Here is a 19410-nt window from a genome sequence, read left to right on the forward strand (position 1 = left end):
TCTCTTCTCCCCGTCTTTTTTTTTTTTTTGGTTTATGAATAGAAGCAGGAAACTTGGTTCTGGCGGCATCAGTGATGGGTAATGTGAAAGTCTGTGACGGTCTAATGTTAATGCCCTCGAGCTTCTAGTTTTATTAGTCGAGGAGTAATATGTAGGTTAACAACGTGGACTAGTAGAAATCCGCTCTGTCAGCATGAAATTCCATCATTATTGTTAGCTTTTAAAAAAAAACAGGAAGTACATCCGCCACTGTGAATAGCCAGAAATGCTGCCCCTCCCAGTCATCCATCTCTCTTACAATAGCGTGTGTGTGTTGGCAACTCTCTCTAGTTGCAGGTTTTTTTTTTAGTTAACTCGTAATCCCCGTCAAAAACTACATTAACATCATAATATCATATTGCACAGAAGAGAGAGGACATCGCTCACCACTGTTGCCAGCCATAAATCTCTCTCTCTTTTTTTTCATCTTACAGCAACGTTGGCATCTCTATTTTTTTTTAGTTGTAAGTAAATTGCCAACACACTCTAGTTAATAATGCTACATATTATACGCACACACGCACGCACATACTGTGTTGCCATCCACCCATCTCTCTCTCTTTTACGGCAGTGCGTGTTTGTTGCCGGCTCTCCTTGTTTAGTGTGTGTAGGTTGGCAAAAATTGCTTTATGCACTGTAAGACAAGCCTCAAGCAAAGTTGCCAGCTCCTTGCTTTAGGCTAGGTTAGACCAAGAAAAAAAAAGCTGTAGGTGAGTGTTGGCAGCTGTCGGTTGTTTAACTCTTCCCTCTCTCTCTTCTCTCTCTTTTTTTTTGTAAAAAATTATGGCAAAAGTACCAGTAGGTTGGCAACCTTGCTTTATGCACTGTAAGGCAAGTCTTAAGTAAGATTGCCAGCTCCTTGCTTTAGGTTAGGTTAGACCAAGAAAAAAAAAGGCTGTAGGTGGGTGTTGGCAGCTGTCGGTTGTTTAACTCTTCCCTCTCTCTCTCCTCTCTCTTTTTTTGTAAAAAACTATGGCAAAAGTACCAGTAGGTTGCCAACTTTGCTTTATGCACTGTAAGGCAAGCCTCAAGCAAGGTTGCCAGCTCCTTGCTTTATGCACTGTAAGGCAAGCCTCAAGCAAGGTTGCCAGCTCCTTGCTTGAGGCTAGGTTAGACCCAAAAAAAAAACCTTGGTGATTTTTTCGAGTAAAATATTGGCAACACTGCAAGAAAATAGGACTTATGCCTTACAAGAGCAAACCATTAAGGCGAGCCTCAAGCAAGATTGCCAGCTCCTTGCTTTAGGCTAGGTTAGACCCAAAAAAACCTTGGTGATTTTTTCGAGTAAGCAGCTGGCAACACTGCCAGAAAATGGGGCTCATGCCTTACGAGAAAAATCCATTAAGGCGAGCCCCACCGAGCCCCATTTTCGGTTGGTCAACTCCCCCACCACCACCTTACGAGTTTTTGTATCCAATAACACTGCCGTGTTGAATTTCACTTGGGTAGCTATGAACGGTCCTGTCCACAAATAAAACAACTTGGAAATGGTTCGGTTAACAGCTGAACTTTGACGATGACTTCTTAGCAGCACCAGGTCATCCTCCTTCAACTGCAAAGCATGGCACTTCTGCTTCAGTTTACGCCTCTGCACAGCATATCGTTCCCTTAACTGCACTTGAACAACCTTACTCTGCCAGTTTTTCTCACCATCTTCGGATTCGGGTTGGAAAATTAGCACAACCTTGGATAGAACTGCACGTACAAAACAACTTGTAATTGTTATCAACCAATGAGGCAATGTTGAAGAGCATTTTGAACAATATCAGGTAGACACACTGGCAATACACGTGAAGAAAACGTAAGAATTTCTGCAACTCAACTGTATAAAATCTTTGAATCATTGGAACGTCACTGGACATGTGAATGTCACAAACTAAGCCCTTTTCCGTGCCAGTCCTCTCTGAAAACACCTTACTATGTGCAATAAATATCTCGAACAATTCGGCTCTTTGTTCCTTAGCCAATAATTCACTGGAGTCAATCTTCTCCCTTATATCCTCTAGCGGTGTAGCCCATTTATCGTAGCTAGCTTCAATCCTCCGGACGCTCATCTGCTTATCAACGGAATCATCATCATCTAGCTTTTGCTCAATTGGCTCTCCATCCACCATTAGATACAACTTTTTATGCTTGAGATTGATCTCTGCTTCATATTTCTGCAGGAACGAATAACCCAATAATAAGTCTGAAGGCAAATACTTCACAACAAATATTTCTAAAGGTATGGTGCTCTCAGCAATTTCCAGCACGATTCTGCGCTTTCCCACAACTCGAGTTCGACTTTTTCCAGCGAAATCAATAAGTCGTACCTCTGGAGTAGCTTGTAACATGGACCCTGGCAAATTTTGCTTTATTTTCTTCCAAATCTCGAGACTCAGAACAGATATTTCAGCTGCAGTGTCCACTATACAAGTGATATCAACATTTGCTACACGTGCCTTGAACTCAGGCGCTCTTCCAAAGTTTTAAGACTGACTAGCCTGACACAAATTGTAAAGAAACTCACTCTCTTCATGATTAATAACAAACACCAGCTTCAGATCATTACTTACAGACTGGGAATTATTTTCTGCAGGCCCCAGTTCTATCCGAGACCGCCCGACATCAGAAGGGGACGTTTCTATGCCAGGCGTGGGGTAAAATCCCGCAATTGGTCGAGATTTGCTCCATTCTGCCAGCAAAAATTTCTGGTCAGCTCGACGCTCTGTTGCTGCTCGTTACTAGGGTACGACACTGCAGCATCTGTTTGTAAACCACTGCTCGCCGCTTGCAAGCGTGGAGAGCTACGACCTTCCCTCAAAGGTTCACTGTGCTCCGGTGAAGATAAACGGTTCTCAGTTCGTGGTCTCTCACAAGGTTCGTATCTGGCAGCAGCATACTCACGTCTTTGCCTATTTTGGCTTTGTTGACGATAACGATTGTCGTTTCTATATGGACCTGCAGAGCGATTTTCACGGTAATTATTCTGCCTCTGGACCATACGAACCCTCGGGTTTCTGTTTGCCGAGTTGCCTGGAATATCTCGGTTGTTCTGGTGAGTAGGATTCTCCTTCCTCCACGCAGTTCGCCAAGCATCCTGTTCTTCCGCTTGCTCGTATCTCTTAACAAAATCTGCAAGCAAATTAACAGTTAGAGTAGCGTGGGCCATACACAATTGCTTCACTCTATAAGGCAATTGGCCGATTATGACGTTTACCACCTCCTGCTCTGTGTAGTGGCTACTCAGGTTTCTGTAAGCAGAGTATACAGACCAAACATATTCTTCCAAACTATTGTCATTGTTTTTGTTGTACCGTTTTGCTCTAACAGATGCCAACTACCTTTATTTTGCCTCTGAAGACGCAAAACGCCTCTTAAACGCCCTACGGAAATCTGAATATGTGAGGAAATCATTCTTATGAGAGTAGAACCAATGATAAGCCATGCCCGTTAGCAAACGAGGAATAATCTCCAGCCTGTATCTATGCGGGATCTGAAGGATCTCAAGGTTGGTATCTAATTCTTTGAGATAAATCTCAGCCGAAGTGGCTATAATATTTCCGTCGAATTTCCGCATGAAATCAGGTCAGCCATCCGGGGAGTCATCCCACCACGCGTAGCATTCGTTCGAGATTTTCTTTCTTTTCTCTTTTCCGATAAAGTCGACTCGCTGCCTGAAGAACTGGAAACGATCTCTCTGTGGCGTCTTTTTTTTTAATGTGTACGGTTTCGTTGCCCCGAAGAGACCTCAGAACGACTAGGTGACAGTAACCTTCGAAAAGGTGCGCCCAGCTGGTCCATCCGCGGTAACTCTGGTTCACCGGAGAGCGGCAACTTGCTTAAAGTGGTTGAAATTTGAGCCACTTCGTCACAAAGATTACGCATGTCTGAAGAAAGCTTCCCTTGTTTGGATTCCATATAATTTTTCCACTCTTCAGCATTCACTCTAGGACCCTCTGTGCCTTTAAGTTTTTCCGCCACAGTCTCTTCAACTCGCAAATTCAGGTTTTCTCTCAGCTGATATGCCATATTGGTCACCTGGTTGTCCAACTCTCTGGACATTTCTTCTCTGAAACCGCTCTGCGTTTCACTGATTTCCTTTCGGAACTCCTCCTTGGTCTGCTTAGCTTCTTCCCTCAACAGAACAACTGTTTCATCGAATTTAGATTCCAGCTGCTGAGAATTTGACTGACATGCTTGACGTAAGCTCATCATCTCAATTTCAAGGCTTTCCTTCAATTTCTGCTGTCCCTCAGACATTTGCAGAGTCAGTTGTTCGATCCTCCGTCCCATCTCTGAATTGGACGCAGCGAGTTGTGAACAACTATGGGCCAGTTTCTCCACCATCCTTGCTTCTAGCCGGCACTCAAGAGTTCTACTACTTTCTTCTAGTCTTAGTTGTAAACTGTGCTCCAAGATATTCATATTTTCCTGAAGTTTATCCTCTAACCTCCTAGAGTTCTCATGTAACTTAGCCTCCAAGCTATCAGAATGTTCCCGCATTCTAGATTCTAGATTATTAGAATTTTCAGTAATTCTTTCCTGTATTCTAAGTTCTAGATTACTAGTATTTTCAGTAATCCTTTCCTGGATTTTAAGTTCTAGATTACTAGAATTTTCTGCCATTTTAAGCTTCCAGATTGCTGGAATTTGCCTCCAGCATTCGCTGCAATGACGCGAGCAAATCAGTAGTAACAGGAACAACAGGAACTGCAAGTTTTTCTTTGCATGCGAGACATGTTAATTCACAAGGAGAATTACTTTCCTTTGGTGACTTTAGCTTTGCACAATTTAAATCAAAAGTATTGTGACACTCAGTGCAAACAAACTTATCATCAAGCCTTGATGTAGTCTCACAGCAAAACACATGAACAGTGCTTTCGTCAACATTTGAAGCTTTGCTTCCACTTCTTAATATTTTCTTTTCCATTGTTGCGCATCAAAAGTTCTGAGTCAACTGCAAATCTAAAACACGTTACCAAAGATTAACGTAACTAATGCACAATGTGTTCGTGGCCCCACGTTCTGTGCGCCAAATTATTGACACGGTCGTGCTAGGTTCATCCATATAATATTACTAATAGCCATAAGAATATATTTATCTCAATACAAATTGAGAATGAGCAACATGAGACTATATTGTGGTATACGCGTGATACCTCCCAGGGCACGGGAAAACATTAAGATTTGCAGTAAATAGACAGAAAAACACAGAACTTACGTTTTAACATATGATTCAGAATCTATTTATCTTGATTATGCAATTTAAAAAGAACCAAAGTTGTACATCATAACGAACTCACAAAAATAAATCACAGTAACAGCACAATCTCTCTCTCATGCACTTCCATTAATCTCGTAACTCCCAGCACAAGATTCACATCTATCAGGCGGGATGGTGTACTTCAACAGTCCGTTCATACGTCCGGGATGGACATGTCACCCTGTACACTGGCACATTCCCAAGCATTTGGAAACTCGCTCACATACGCCCCCTGGCTAAAATCACCAACCCAGTAAGCGCTGAAGATTTTCGACCGATCAGTATTCTCCCAACTTTGTCAAAAGTATTTGAAAACATCGTTCACGAGCAAATTTTTAACTATGTGCAATCGAAAAAAATGTTAAACCCCTTCCAGTCCGGTTTCCGCCCACATCACAGCACCAGCACAGCGCTCATTAAAGTGGTGGATAATGTAAGGTCGGCGATGGATAAGAGATATCTGACAATGCTGGTTCTCCTCGATTACAGCAAAGCCTTCCAAACTGTCGACCACATATCCTGCTGGCAAAATTGTCATTTTATTTCAACTTTTCCCAACCCACTGTTGGCTTGGCTTGCTCATATTTAGCAGCCAGACAGCAAACGAACATCGTCTTGGCTGCCGACGAATTGCGGTGTACCCCAAGGTAGCGTTCTGTCTCCGCTGCTATTCTCCATGTACGTAATTGATATATCTGGAAACTTTCGATCAACAAATTACCATCTGTACGCTGATGACGTCCAATGTTATTTGTCGTTCCCTAAAACGAGCATCAATATGGCCATCAAAGCCCTAAACGCTGATATTATGAACGTCTGCAAGTGGTCTCAGGCAAACGGTCTGCGAGTAAATGCTGAGAAAACGAAATGTATTTTAATTGGCTTACGTCAGCTCATTTCCACAACAGAGAAGTCCTCCATCTCTGACATTCTTGTCGAAGGAAACCCCATTTCGTTGTCGCTTTCGGTCAAAGACCTGGGAGTCGTTGTGGACGAAAACCTCACTTGGAGTGACCATGTGAAGGCCATATGCAAAAAATCCTACGCAGCATTACACTCGCTGTACCGCCTTACAAATATTTTACCACCAGAAGTAAAAAAACAACTCGTGGAGTCGTTAGTTCTGTCTCAAATAGACTACTGTGACTTGACATATATTGACCTCAACCGTGAACTAGCAAGACGTCTAAATCGAATACAAAATGCATGTGTGCGCTACATTTATAATATCAAATATTTTGACCACCTGACCCCGGCTTTCAAGGACCTAGGCTGGTTCGACCTTTCCACTCGCCGCCGCTTCCACGCTCTTACAGCGCTCTACAAAATAGTAAACTCCTACCTACTTTCTCGATTTCAACCCCTAAATTCAGCACAGACCTTTGCCACCCGTTCGAGAGACAACTCTCTGCTGGCCATCCCCTCCCACAAGACAACGTTTTATGGAAATTCCTTACCGGTCACTGCTACCAGAGTGTCGAACGACCTCCCCAACGAAATAAGAAACTCTTCTTCTCTCGGCCAATTCAAATCAAAATTAACAAATCATCTTCTGGAGTCAACTTACCAGAACAGAAAACAGGGAAATAAAATTAAACCTTCGTGTAAACTGGTAGGACCAACACCCACCGACTTTTTCTGTAATTAATGTTTGTTGCGTGTGTGTTTTTGTTTTACGTGTATTTTTTTTACTTAGTGTGTATGTATTTTTGTCTTTATTTTTTATGTTTTTTGCGTCTTTCTCTTTTATTTTTCTTGTGTTTTTCTTTTTTTGGTATCTTAATGTTCTTAGTTTTTATTGATTTCATTTCTTGGTATCTTAATGTTTTTAGTTTTTATATATTTAACATACAGTTAGCTATGAAAATCAATTTATAAAATGTAAAGTAGAGATGGTTAAGTGGAAGAAAAGGCTTGTGCCTTAACTTCGCCATCGAAAACAAGGAATAAATAAATAAATAAATTATTTATATATATACAGTATACACACACACACACACACACACACACATACACACGTATATATACAGGGTGTTTCAGAGGGACCCAGACACTACCTTTTTCTCGAGAACGGGAGATCGTATCAAGTTGAAACAAAAAAAAGCACCACTAAGTTGGGCCCAAAGAATCCGTAGAAAGTATTTGCAACAGCCCGAAAGCCATCCTTTGTGGTTTTAGTGGGAGACACATGCCCCGTTCGTGCGATTTTTAAATGGGAAGGGTATGTTTGGAATGCAGATTCAGAAAAGCGGGAAAAACTACGATTGTCATATGAAACATTTGTCTGTACCTCCTACCGTTTTCCGTGTAGAAAATGGTTTTGCAAAACTAACCGGTTTCAAAATGGCGACCAAAACAATTCCAACCCCCTGAAGTTGGTGTTCCCAAGTGAGGAATTACGTACGTAAATAGAAACACACTGGACAGAGTACATGAGGTCCTGTACAAAGAATGCCACCGGAACAGCTGTTTATTCGTGACAAGGTTTCTAAATGTTTACTGGTTCGCTACCATTGTCAGACCATGCCACCCATCACATGTAACATCAGTGTACTGAACGTCCGGGTGAGAGGTTTGCGGTTTCGTAGTAGTACATGCCTCTGTGAGTGTACAACATGCAGTGAGTAGAACTTCAGGTCCATTGTGTACGAGTAGAAATAAGCATAAGCCCACATGTTGGGTAGGCTCCAGTACACAACACAGCATGCTGGCCAAGTCGACAAATTACAAAGTACGCCAATTGCCGGTGCATCCAGTTCCATTTGACTGCACGTACGCTGTTCCCACTGCCCGGTTTAACAAAGGCAATCGGAAAGTACCACGGGTCGAGGTGTGACGAGCTCTCCTGCATAGCAGTCGGTTCCAGTGTGCTTCCACTGATAACGCGAATACGCCCCTCCAATCTTGGTCTCATGCATCGTTGTCTGTTACAAGTGGTTGCATCGTCGAAGGCATTGTGTGGTACCTCAGGACGTTCTACACTGCATTCCTCGCGGGTAGTGTGCATTTCTGTACTTAATTCGCAGTGGCAAATTGTTGAATGTGAACTAATAATGCCTTTCACGAACGAAGAAGCATTTGATATGCTCATGGGGTGAGTGCAAACGAAATAGTTCTGCTACTGCTCGTGTGTATGCTGCAAGGTATCCCGATCGGCAACATCGTTCAAGACATGTTTTCCGCACCCTTGCCGATCGTGTACGCAGAAGGGCCAATGTTCAAACTTCTAGCAGTCACAAACATGAACGCATTGCTCGGCCTGTTCGAGATGAGAGGTCTGCTGGTGTACTTGCAGCCTTCCATCTCAATCCTCACGTGAGTATCAGGCAAGTTGCTCGTGATTCTGGTGTCAGCGCAAGTACAGTGAAAAGGATTTTAAAGGATCACAGATTTCATCCGTACCAGGTGTCCTTGCATCAAGAGCTACACGGAACTGATTTTCAAAGCAGGCTAGACTTTTGCATGTGGTCTCAAGCTCAAGTGAATGCAAATGTTCGATTCATTGACGAAATGTTGTGGTCTGACGAGGCTACATTTAAAAGTGATGGTCAGATAAATCGGCACAACATGCATTATTGAGCCGCCGAAAACCCACGGTGGATGCAAGAGGTTGATCTTCAACGTAGATGGTCTATGAATGTGTGGTGTGGAATCATCGGCTGACGAATAATTGGACTTCAGTTTTTTCAAGCGAGGCTTACGGGTGTTGTGTTCCGCACATTTCTTCAAGAACAATTGCCCAGTCTTCTCGAAGACGTCCCCTTACAAATCAGAACACACATGTGCCTGCAACAAGATGGCTGCCCAGCACATTTTGAGCTGACAGCGAGGAATCAGGTGAATGCAATGTTTCGTGGTCGCTGGGTAGGTAGAGGTGGGGCCTGTACCCTGGCCTCCTAGGTCACCAGACTTAACATGTTTAGATTATTACCTCTGGGGACGACTGAGAAATCGTTTACCAAAATCGCCCTACAATGAAGGACGACATGACCGAGCGCATAGTTCCTGCATGCTGGCAGATTAGTGAGGCAAGCACAGAATGATTTCAGTGTCCGTGTGCAGAAATGCATTGAGACCGAGGGAAGACATTTCGAACATCTACTGTAAGTTGGTAAATGTGCATCACACTGGGTGCTTTACCTATTCTTCTTGTTTTCGTTGTTCATTGGTTTCTGATTACTCTTTCGTTTTTTCTTATCATCATTTTAGTTAGGCCTATTTCTCTTGTTACACAATGGTTTGGCAATCAATTGTAAGAAAAGGACCTTTTTCGTTGGCGAAGCAGCCGTTAAACACGCCAACGAATTCCTTATTATTCGTGACAGTAAATCATTCGTTGCCAGACCTAAGCCTGGAGAAAGTGTGAAGGGCGGTCAAAGTTGCAGCTCAAACGAAACTTACAGTAGAACGGTGTTTCAAGAGCAAACCCATTACCATAATGTTTGTACAGGATCTTATGTACTCTGTCTGTGTTTTGCTATTTACGTACGTAATTTCTCACTTTGGAACACCAACTTCAGGGGTCGGAATTGTTTTGGTCGCCATTTTGAAACCGGTCAGTGGATTACAAAATCATGTTCGCATCCCTTTCACGTTTTCTGTGACCTTTAAAACGAGGTATTACTCGAACCCCTTGCCATTTGAAATTTTCGAGTCCTTCCCTAACTTTAGACCCCTATTTTTTTTGGTCACGCGGTTTCATTATTTTTTAGTCCCGCAGTCATCATGTGGCATATCGTTGGAAAGCTTGTGTCCTGCACTTTCCGAAACTGTTATGGTGCTGCACTTATCTTAATTGTTGAGCTCGATATACTCGATTTGGCTCACCTTCCTTTTTTTTGCAAAACCATTTTCTACACGGAAAACTGTAGGTGGTACAGACAAATGTTTCATATGACAATCGTAGTTTTTTCCGCCTTTCCGAATCTGCATTCCAAACATACCCTTCCCATTTGAAAATCGCACGAACGGGGCATGTGCCTCCCACTAAAACCACAAAGGGTGGCTTTCGGGCTGTTGCAAATACTTTCTACGGATTCTTTGGGCCCAACTTAGTGGTGCTTTTTTTTTTGTTTCAACTTGATACGATCTCCCGTTCTCGAGAAAAAGGTATTGTCTGGGTCGCTATGAAACACCCTGTAAATATATATTAATTATATGTATGTATATGTATATATAGAATATAACCTCTCTTATTTTAAATTTGGAAATAATACAAGTATCGGCATCAAAGTGATATCGACTCAGCCCTAATATTTTATTCAGTTATTTTCATAAATTGTTGTTATACATCGTTACAAAATTTCAACCGTCAGAAATATTAGACGACCCAGAACATTTCTCCAATGAAAAATATTCAACTTGTCATCACGCAGTGTACTCTGAAAAGAAATCAAGCAAAGAGATGAGTTAAGGAAATCGTATAGGAAGCCTTCTTACAGCGAGAAAATTTGCATTGCATCACTTTCCACACTTTTCACGACTTGTATATGGCTTCGGAAAAGGTAAAATGTACATATTCCTCAGATGATCACGCTAAATAATCATACCTTGAATCACTTCGGCAAAGACCGTCTGCACAATACCTACGCGGCATCAGTGGCGGCGATTGAATTCCATAATTAGGGGGCAAGGTGCAAAACATGTGGGGGGCAAGGACGGTTTACGTTCCCTTGATAGATAAGGTTTAGCATAGTGCGGGGGCAAGAGTGACAAGAAGTGGAGAAGGCAACTGCCCCCCACGCCCTCCATATAATCCCCGCCACTTCCCGGCATGTTTTCAACACAGGATATGATCTGCTTGCCAGAAATATTGCAGCAGGCATGATTTCGCACAATGGATTATAGGGGAAGTTGTTTGCTGATATCATCGATAAAATTGTAACGATGTTAGGCAAAATGGCGACGTCAAAAGTAATAGCAATATCATATTTTCCTTCATCTAAAAAAGGAAATGTTAATAGAGACAAATAATGTGACCCAACTATATTATATCCTATTTCATCAATAATATGTACTAAAATTCTCTAAGCATTTAGTCACTAAATATGAGACAGATGTTAAGCCATAGGTCACAGTGTTCAATTCGTAGACCATCAGTGGGTCGTCTTGAGTTTTCCTCCATAATATGCACTGTAATTTCCTATCAGAAGGGTGGAAATGGATGATCCTATACATTTTCTCAATATCCGCTTGCAGAGCGATTATATGAGTCCTAAAGCGATGCAGTAACCCGAACAGATCCTCTTGTAGTACCGGTCCTGAACGTTGTATACAATTGAATGATCGTCCATTGGTCGCTTTAGCTGAAGCATCGAAGACTACTAGTAGTTTCGTAGTGGAACTTCCGGTGTTCAAAACCGGGTAATGGGGGATGAAATATCGGATGTCTTTAATTGCTGGCGCCTCTCTCATTTCTTGCACTGCTTGCATATGGTGTAATCTCTCGTACTATCCCACAAATTCAACATATTGTATTTTTCAATTCCAGTTCTCTCTTAAGTCGGCGTTCTAATTGTAAAAATCTGGAGTGCGCATGCTCCAATGATTCCCCTAGTGCTGATCTTTCTTCCGTCAAAGGTAAGCGTACGGTGTAGGTGCCATCTTCATTCCTTTCTGTAGTCTGGCGAACATGTGCTTCCATCTTCTTATCTTTGGGCGACATAATTTTCTCCGACAAACCTTCAATGGTCCAGAAACGATGTAATTGAAGTTCCCAAGGCTCACTCTGTATGAAAAATGATCTGCTTTGATGTGACGTTATACCTGGAGTGCTGCCAACTACAATCCAGCCAAACTGTGTGTTTTGTAACTTAGGATAAGGTCCTTGTTTCGACATCTTCTCTGGCAGTAGGATATCGAAAAATATACTTGCAGAAATTAAAATGCCAATCTTAGCAGGAATATTGAAGTTTTCATATGTCAGGTCAATATCTGTAGGTATCTCCCATGATGAAGTATCCATTTTTTTTCTGCAGGCAAACGTTCAGTAATATTTTTCAAGGCAGAACATTGTGCCTCTACGCTAAATTCTTTCAATGTTGATTTTAATTCCACATTCACAGCATAAGGTGAATTTACAATGTTGGAACTTATTCCCTGTATCAACGTGTTTTGTCTCTGCCTTCTTAACCCAAGACGTTCTACTATCCATACTACTGAGGCTCACTTGAGACCCCGGATCCAATACGATGCGACAAGGCAAGTATTTTCCATCTTTGTCCTTTTCCAGAACACAGGCAGTCGCTAGCAGAGCATTTTGGTTCTTATTCTATACTGAATACGATGAACTGGCTCCTTCTTCGAGTTGAGGGTTGGAAACACTGCTTGCTTAATTCGCAGCTGTTATCCCCGGAGGGAGGGAAGTTACACGGCGTGTGCCCTCACCCCTCTCTTTGTGCAAACGTGTCTGATAGCGCAACTTGCAGCACTTGCAACCGCCTGCCTTACAATTTAGCACTGAGTGATTAGCAAAACGCAGACAATTACTGCACATGCGGTTCTCATGCAGGAATTTATATTTCTGTTCATTCGTCAATTTTAAAAATAACTGGCATCTAAATAAAGGATGAAAAAGGCATCTCTGCAGTAGATGCAGCTTTTGCTCGACGCAGTAAAATAAGTGTTAGATGTTTGTGGTGGTCTTGATCTAACGTTAATAGCAGCTGGTGACCTTTAGAACGGCTTCGTCCATATCGAAGGTTCATTTGCTTCAAATTTCTGTAGAGAGTTGCACTTAGCTTCTAAAAATATAAGCAATTCTTCTATGGTACTGAATTCTGTATTGCTCGATTGTTTCTCAAAATCTCTTCTCATACACTTATCCAACTTGAATGAAAGATACTGAAAGAGAAAAATATCAATTAAGTCCGCTTTCGCTGAATGTTTCGTAACGCTTCTACAGAGATTCTAATCGTGGTCCTGAACTTTCTTAATTCTGTTTAAACTTTCCTTAGTGACTGAAGCTTCATTCAAAATGTCATTGATGTAAGCAGCGGCTATTAACTTGGGATTGTTGTACTTGCGCTGAATCAAATCCCAGTCGACCTTGTAATTAGCACCTGTGAGTTGCAAATTCTCGATCGTTTGTAATGCATCACCCTTTAAGGAAAGCCGTAAATACTGCAATCTTTGTATGTCTGACAAGGTTTCATTTTTTTCTATGAGGGCTACAAGAATATCTTGAAACGATGAAAACTGAGTGTAGTTTCCGTCAAACGTTGGTAAAGTTACATCTGGGAGCTTGATTGGAGGTTTAGTTTCAGGTTTACATCTGTTATTCTTTCTCATCGAGTCCTTTCCTATTATTGAAAGCATTTTAGCTTCTAAAGTGAAGTAACTTTGCTCAAGTGACGCTCTTTTCTCGTCCACAGATTTGCTCATCTGATAATTCGGCTATCTTGTCCATTACATCTTCTAGTTTTGACCAAACACTGCCGAGTTGCTTACCTGAACACTTGCTTCGTCATAATTGGATACGTAGTTCTGAAGCCGAGTTAATTCTCCTTGAATTATACTGCGTTGCCTCACGAGCTTCTCAAGTATTTCACTTGCTTCCTGCATTTTCTCATGCAAGATTAGGAATATGAACAAACAAGTATGGAAAAGGAAAATAAAAGGATTTAATCAGGTACACGGAATCTGCAGCCGTCAATAATTCCTCTGCTCTAATTTCCCTCGCACGGCGTGGCTGAATTGACGGGAAAACGGCCTTGTTCTGTAACTTCACTGTACTTACACTATATGTAACACCTCACTTCAATAAACTGCACTTTCACCAGTCCCGTCGTTTACCGATACATCCGGTTTTGGGGAGGACCAAATATTGCGGTAATAACGGACTTATGATGAGATGTGACTCTGGTATTTTTAGTGAACTGTTTTACTTAGGCGTGGTTCTACCAGATGGAAAACACGGTAAATCGATTTAGATATTTATGACACAAAATATAATACATAACGGTATTTATAACCGGAATTACACTGTGTAACACATCGTGGATATATTCTTTATCCCATATACTAGGAGATGCGCACGTAGTGTGTTGCACGGCCGAGCTCACTCAAGCAAGTAAGTCTTTTCGCTCGCGTGCAAGCGCCGCAGACGACCCGCAGTGGATTCTTTACTTCTCGAGCAGTATCTCAGTTGCAACAATGTTCAATACACTGGTGTACGCAGGATTTTTTCGGTAAGGGCTGAAATAATAAATGTTGATAGTACATGGCTTCGTTTTGGAGGGCAGGATGCATAATAAAATACTTCGTATTTTTGGAGCTTTTCAGTCTATTATAATTGTGTAAGGTGTAGAATTTTTTCAAAAATATAGCTGTTTTTACACCTATCGTTTTGATTGATTGAGTTGGTGTTCTAAGTCCACTTTATGCACAGTAAGGCTAATTGGTACTGAACCTACAGCTTAAAGTGGGATCTTACTACTACTATGACCCCTTGATTACAGGGCGACGACGCTACCACTGCGCCATCGGGGAAGCACTTATACCGATCGTTTCAGATATGTATTCTAGGAGTTGAAATCAAGTAAAATGAACACATTTTGTTGCACCTTTTTGCATTTTTTCGTGACATTAGCACATTTATCTCCCTTTTTAACCCTTCTTTAATGCTTCAGTACCTTTTTCGTTCTTTTTCTTTCATGCTTTGATAAAATATTGGACAGAAAAATAAATTATTTTCACTACATAAAATCTTAGTCTCCTTTTGTAGAGAAGAACGAGAGCTACAAATTTGTTTAATATAATCATTGCAGTCCCAATAGTTCCAAAGATAATGTAGAAAAACCCACGAGAGAAAACACTATCTTCAACAAAACCTATTCGGCAGAACCACCCGTCCGCGGGCATTATATAGCCTACAGAAAAAGAGAGCATTGAATAAACGCATTTTATCAGCACCTTTTTTCTCACCTTTCTGAAAACATTTTCAGGACCTTTGTTTCCCTTTCCCGACCATAATTGTGCACCTTAAAATGTTTCCCTAGTTATTATCATAGGTAAAAGTAGAAGCAGTAGGCAATTGATAGCGTTCAAATACCATTGCATGCTAAAGAACCAATGTCACTAACATCCAGAGAAGTCTTATGTTCAATTTGCCTTAAAATATTTTTGTGGTGCTGTAGAATAGGAAGTGTTGACAATCGTTCAAACGAAAATCAAACAATCGTACAATTTTACTTTCTGGGAAGAGATGACCTGGCTAACATTTTAGAGTAAGGAATACTTTAATATAAATCAATACTTTTTAGTAAAGTTTTAAAATATTTAATCAATTAAATGTTTAAAATTGTATTATCGCTTAAAATTGAAACAAATCGAATATATGTAAGTAATTTGTCTGATACCAAAGAAAATATTTTCAAAATGATTTACAAACGTAAACATAGTCGAAGTATTGACAATGATGTGAATTGTGAATTAATTTCTCCTACTTTGTTCTCAAACTTTCGTAAAAGAAATATGTAAAAAAATTGCAATACATGCAGTACAGAAGTTAGTTCTATGGCATATAGGATGATGCTTTCCGTTATCCAACGCACTTTCGATGTCAAATAATGGAACACTTCTTTAAAAATAATATTCCACAAAGAAAGAACGTCAGATATTTTCGTATAAGCCATTGGAAACTTGTCTTTGTTAGGTTTTTGAAATGACAAAGAAGTAATTACCAGTGATATTTTCGGCTCTACCAGGTCTTTTCATTATTCACAAATCGATTTCTAATTGTTACTTCTACATAAGGGTTAAAATTAGTAAAAAATCTTAGAGTTCAGTGAATAGTATCTCACCCATGTAAAGAACACTGTATTTCTGTCAATAATTTATTTCTCAAAATATTGGTACATTTAATCATTTTTCAATCATTGTTTTTACACTTAACCATGATATTCAAGTCCGCCCAATCCATCTCCACCAAGTCCATAGCCTCCATATGCACCTCGTCCATACAGTCCATATCCACCATAACCTAGTCCATAGCCTCCAAGCCCATAGCCAGCAAGTCCGTAGCCACCATAACCACCTTATCCATAGCCTCCATAACCACTGAGTCCGTAACCTCTGTAAACCCCAAGTCCGTAGCCCCCATATCCTTGCCCATGGACTCCGAGAACAGGGAATGCTTTCACTCAAATTTTGTTTTTTTCTTGATGGCTCTTTCCAGTGATTGGTGGAACAGCTGAAGAAAAAACAATTTACTACGTCAACTAGATGAAATGCAGGGTGGGATACAAAAGTATTACGACCACGTTTATACTATTTGTTTAACGCAAAGGAGAAGTTAAAATAAAGAGACAATACACCAGACAGGTTGCATACTTCCTCTGCATCAACACAAGTTAAAATCTATTCCTTAAAACCACGTAGGATACAAGGGGAAAATTCATGAAAATAGTTATGGACAATTTGCCGAGCAATATTATAGTGCATCCCATTGTACAAATAAATCCAATATGCAAAGTTAATTTGACAGAATACTAAATATATTTTTATTAAACATACTTGTATGTGTATCTCAATGAAGCGTACTTCCTTGTTCACCAGGATCATGGAACAACCATAGAAACTATTTCTATTGATATGCTCATCACACTCACGTGGATTATCTAGAGTTATTAGCTTCATATTAAGTTAAGTAGTAACTAATAAAACGTGTGACACGATACTTTGATAATACATACCATATACATTTCTACTTCAAAAAACCTATGTTTCATTTGATTTTTATAATTTAGCGTCACTTTTCTGCCACATTTGGCTATTTGCGGCCATGAGTATTAGTGATGATATGATATGATGAAGGGACACTCACAAAAAACACCCATTCCCAGGCTGGGATTCGAACCCGGGATCCCTGGCATGGCAGGGCTCTGTGCTAATCACTCTGCCACAGAAGTCGGCAACAAAACTTTGTGTGTATCTGTATGTATCTATGAATGTTAAATACGTACTTCCAGTCCTTGGCTATCACCCCAGAATTGTCCCGTATAAAAATACTAAAATATTTGATTCAACAATTTTGTTTTCTTCAATACATATAACTTGAGTGTAATTAACTATAGCCTACAAAAGTATAAGACAAACATTATACTCACCACAAGCACTGCCAATTAGGACGATCAAAGTGGCAACGAAGAACTTCAGCTGGAAAAAACGAAAATCCACATCAGCTTGGTCCTAATTTAAGGTATGTTGTATGTGTGGACTATGGTTTGAGTATGAAATATTAATATGAAAATTCTTAACCGAAGTGCAGGCACGGCTATGTTACACATTTCTGAAACTAACTTACCATGTTGATGTTTAGTTTTGAAGCTGGATAGACCTAATGTTACGACGTCCCTGCCTTCCCACTTTATATCTGCATGAGAAGGAAGCAGCATTGCAAATATTTAACTCTCTACGCTTCTTACGAAAAAAAAAACTTCCTCTTTTATAACTTCCTTTGCGTGAATTCCTCTCCTAGGAATTTCATCGTTCTGTTTCGTCAAATGTTACAATTGCGTTTCAATATAGGAAGTCATTGTCATACATCCGTTGGTTCTTGAACTGTCACTTCCAGACAACGATTTGATTTGCAACAATAAGTAGATATTCTCAACATTATAACATAACCTGTTGTTATTAATTACCAAGATGTTCAAGTTACGCCTTGTGCTCTCAAGCTAAACGGTTCCGTCTAGTTAAATACGTTTACTTCATGTGTTCTGGTGCACGATTTTAGATTGTTTCGTTGTTTACATGGCTGCCCGAGGGTAACTGAGCCGGAAAAATCATTAGAAAATGTCTACTCATGTGTACATTATTTCTCATGTTTTGAATGAACGTGAAATTAGCTATATCTTTTATTTCAGGTTTAATTGAATTAATTGATTGGATTAAAATTTATTTGGGATGCATGGGCACATATTGCAATTTTTCACCCTTCAATGTATACACCCCTTATCTAATAAACATTATCTGAGAGTTAAGAAGGGTGTGTAAAAACACCCTTGAGATAAACCAAAAGTGCATTTTGTAAAGGAGCCTGCACAGAACATACACAACATATTAAAATGGCATGAACACACTAATAAATTCCTCAGAAATAATGTAAAAGGCGCGCTCTTCTCAGAAAACTAATAACATTAGTTTATACTCACATCATCTCCCAACATGGATGATAAATCGCTGGGAAGGTTAAAAATTTTCGTGAGGAAATTAAAATCGGCACATTCGAGAAGAACGTGCCGAACATTTAAAACGACATTACGTAACGTCACAGAGGAGGGTTCAGCCCTTGCAGCAAATCACCGTGGCTGAGACGGCTTTGTCCAATTCGAAGACGAATTAAAATGACTTATTCGGGACAGGAAGTACGAGGAACGTCATGCACCACTGGTCGGCTTGAAAGCGTGAAGCTTATTCCCTGTTAACGCATTCCTGTCTGCCTACCAAATTTCAAGATAATCCAGTCCCTGGCCATGAGTCCCGCAGAAATTTTGAGGTGGAGGAGTTTTCTCTTTTGATCTCGTTAGGGCATGCCTAAATAAAGGAAAAATTCTTGGGTAGACATCTCTCTGTCATCAATTCTGAATTTCCTTACTTCTGCGTACTTTTCAGTTTAGCTAGGCCAAAAATAACACATTATTTCGATTCCTTATAAAATTGTAAGCAAGCTAAAGCCATTTCAATTCTAATCAGACGTTTTACTGATATTACTGAAGAAACAGAAAAAAAACACGTCCAACAGATATGAATTTGATTTTGATTTTTTAAAGTTTGATTTATATAACTATTATCCCTTTTTTCCACTTTTGGCTATTCGCGATGATGAGGATGAGGGATGATGTGATGAAATTGACGAAAGAACACTCAAAAGGAACACCCTTATAGAGGCCGGGATTCGAATCCAGGACACCTGGCAGATATGAATAAAGACAATGTATGTACGGGAAATATTGTGAAAGAAGGGGAAAAAGAAATAATGTGCACACCCAGAATGCAACTAAGACCCGCGACAGGTTAAGTTTGCAGCAGATTTTATGTATTAAACCACGCGAGAATTGCGCTCAGCATCTCCCATGCAAGTCTTGCCTCAACTGCCGAGGTGTTCATATCACAGACAGTGAGAA

At 40.4% G+C, this 19410-nt stretch overlaps 1 long non-coding RNA gene across 1 annotated transcript; it reads right to left on the minus strand.

Annotated features, from left to right (window-relative positions):
• Nucleotides 1-16253: 16253 nt before the first annotated feature.
• Nucleotides 16254-17615, minus strand: LOC145991905 (uncharacterized). Its single transcript, XR_014442105.1, has 3 exons — nt 17589-17615; nt 17392-17440; nt 16254-16475 (listed from the first exon to the last, which is right to left on the minus strand). It is a non-coding gene; the product is annotated as an uncharacterized LOC145991905 (long non-coding RNA).
• Nucleotides 17616-19410: the final 1795 nt, after the last annotated feature.

The sequence above is a fragment of the Lepisma saccharinum genome, chromosome 1 (assembly GCF_977018435.1).
Source record: "Lepisma saccharinum chromosome 1, izLepSacc3.1, whole genome shotgun sequence".
Taxonomy (NCBI): domain Eukaryota; kingdom Metazoa; phylum Arthropoda; class Insecta; order Zygentoma; family Lepismatidae; genus Lepisma; species Lepisma saccharinum.